Source organism: Colobus angolensis, unplaced genomic scaffold (assembly GCF_000951035.1).
Source record: "Colobus angolensis palliatus isolate OR3802 unplaced genomic scaffold, Cang.pa_1.0 Scaffold220, whole genome shotgun sequence".
NCBI classification, from domain to species: Eukaryota; Metazoa; Chordata; class Mammalia; order Primates; family Cercopithecidae; genus Colobus; species Colobus angolensis.
The window spans coordinates 1,787,328-1,790,612 of record NW_012115378.1 but is presented as its reverse complement, the minus strand read 5'-3'; positions in this window follow the sequence as shown (position 1 = coordinate 1,790,612).

The following is a 3,285-nucleotide window of genomic DNA, read 5'->3' as shown; positions in this document are numbered from 1 at the left end:
GAAAGAAAGAAAGAAAGAAAGAAAGAAAGAAAGAAAGAAAGAAAGAAAGAAAGAAAGAAAGAAAGGAGGGAGGGAGGGAGGGAGGGAAGGAAGGAAGGAAAAGGAAGGAAGGAATAAAGGAAGGAAGGAAAAAAAGGAAGGAAGGGAAGCCCCAGCCTAGGCAACATAGCAAGATCTCATCTCTACTAATATATATATAAATAAATAAGCCAGGCATGGTGGCGTGCACCTGTAGTCCCAGTTACTCAGGAGGCTGATGTGGGAGGATCAATTGAACCTAGGAGTTTGAGGTTGTAGTGAGCTATGATTGTGCCACCTGCACTCTAGCCTGGACAACAGAGAGACCCTGTTTAAAAAAAAAGAAAAGTAAAGATGCCCAACTTGAACTCCCAAATTTTCAACTTTGGAGACCATAGACAGGAGTTTAAGTTTCTTCTGTGGCATCAACTAGCTTTGGGACTTTTACAAACCAATTAACCTCTCCAAACTTCGTTTTGTCATCTGCAGTATGAAACTAATAAGGCCTACATAGCCAGGCTGTTATGAGGATTGGAGAGAATTACGTAGAGGACTATAGTAGACCTCAGTAAATGCTATTTTTCTTACTTCATAACCTCTTCCCATTTGCCAAATGTTTTAAGCTAAGATGAAATGGAAGTAAAGGGTTTATTTTTAAAGGATGACACCATATTGAAAAAAAAGAACAAGGGCCGGGCGCAGAGGCTCACGCCTGTAATCCCAGCATTTTGGGAGGCCAAGGGGGGGCGGATCACCTGAGGTCAGGAGTTCAAGACCAGCCTGGCCAACATGGTGAAACCCCATCTCTACTAAAATACAAGAAAATTAGCTGGGCATTGTGACGGTTGCCTGTCATCCCAGCTACTCAGGAGGCTGAGGCAGGAAAATTGCTTGAACCCGGGAGGCGGAGGTTGCAGTGAGCTGAGATCACACCATTGCACCCCAGCCGGGGCAACGAGAGCGAAACAACGAAACTCCATCTCAAAAATAATAAATAAATAAATAAACAAATAAATAAAGGACGACCATGGTATCCTTTTGTATCTGGCTTTCCTCATTTTACCATATGTTTTCAAGTTTCATTCATGTTGTAGATAATTTTTTGTCTACAACTTTTTTGGAGACAAATTTGTTCTGTCTACAATTTTTGTAGATAATTTTTAAATTGCATTCTTTTCGTATGAGTGAGATTGAAATCCTGTAATATGTAAGCTTTTATATGATAAAAAGCCATTTGTGTCTTTCATGTTTGTAGTCCATTCCTCCTATCCAAGAATAGGAAATAACTTTACATTCACCCAAATATTTTGGCCCATCAGCAGCATTCGAAGTTCTCTTCACATACATCTTGCATAGTTATGTTAAATAAAACTGGTTCTTTAAATTGACACCAGAAAATAACTAGTAATTGAACACTAGTAGCACCACTTCTAAATTAGTCATCCTCTCAATTTGTAAAATTTGAAGTTGCGTTAAAATTCCACAAGGTGGCAGAGTGGCTCTACTAAGTTGGGCTTACCGCATGGGTTTACATTCTAAATGTGTTATATGCATTCGATGGAATAGTATTTAGCTTTAAAAAAGAATGATATTCTGACACAATCTTCAACATAGATGAAAAAATTTTGACAACATTGTATTAAGTGAAATGAGCCAGTTATAAAAGGACACATCTCGTATATTCCACTTACATGAGCAGTCAAAATCAGAGAGACAAAGTAGAATGGTGTTTGCCCGGGGCTGGGAAAAGAAGAAATGGGGAGTTATTGTTTAATGGGGAGTTACTGTTGAATGGATCCACAGTTTCACTTTCAGAAGATGTAAAAATTCTGAATATGGATGGTGGAGATGACTGCACAACAATGTTAATGTACTTAATGTCACTAAACTGTACACTTAAGAATGATTAACATGGTAAATTTTGTGTTATTGTATATTTTACCACAATAAAAAAGATGGTCAAAAATAAAATTCAAGTAAAGTAATTGTATAAAGCATACAAAAGTCGGCCAAGGGCCGTGGTTTACGCCTGTAATCCCAGCACTTTGGGAGGCCGAGGCAGACGGATCACGAGGTCAGGAGATCGAGACCATCCTGCGAATGGTGAAACCCCATTTCTACTAAAAATACAAAAAATTAGCGGGGCGTGGTGGCCGGCACCTGTAGTCCCAGCTGCTCGGGAGGCTGAGGCAGGAGAATGGCGTGAACCCGGGAGGCAGAGCTGGCAGTGAGCAGAGATCGCACCACTGCACTCCAGCCTGGGCAACAGAGGGAGACTTCGTCTCAAAAAAAAAAAAAGAAAAAAAAATTATATGTATATATATATAGAAAAGTCTTCCACTGTACTGTGTATCCTTCCAAAATTTCTGTAAGTACACCCACACCCAGGCATAAATAACTCAATATTTTACACTGTATGGTTCAATCAAGAGAAATATCCACCTCATCCTTCTTTAGAAATAAAAGCTTACGACTAAGTTTTTTCCTATGCAGTAGAATTCTGTGAGTTTCAATACATATAGATTTGTGTAACCACCACCAAAATCAGGATACAGAATGATTCCATTACCATCTCTCAACTCCTCTCCCCCCAAAATCAAACTCCTATGCTACTATTTCACATTACAGTCACACCCTTCCCAAAATTAACCCTGGGAAACCACTGATCTTTTCTTCCTATCATATTATCTTTTCCAGAGCACCATACAAATGGAAACATGTAATATGTAACCTTGTGAGTCTGCTTTCTTTCACTTAGCAAAATCACCGTGATATTCATGGAGGTTGTTGCCTGTGTCAATAGTTTATTCTTCTCAATACTGGGTACTATTGCATTATACAAATATACCACAGCATTATTTATCCATTCAACTGTTGAAAGACACTTGGGTGGTTTCCAGTTTCTGGTGATTATAAATAGAACTGCTGTACGAGTTTTTGTGCAAATATTAGGTTTTAATTAGTCTAGGGCAAACACACAGGAGAGGGATCATTGGGTCATAATGTACCCATAATGTGGTTACATATTTACCTTTGTAAGAAATGACCAAATTGTTTTCCATAGAGGCTGTACCATTTTGCATACCCACCACCAATGTATGAAAGTTTAGTAACTCCACATGCTTGCTGGATATTGATATTGTCAGAATTTTTAATTTTAGCCATTTTAGGAGGTGAGAACTGACAGGTTGTTATGGTGTTAATTTGCATTTCCTTAGTGATTTATGCTGTTGGACTCTTTTTTTTTTTTTTTTTTTTTTTTGAGAC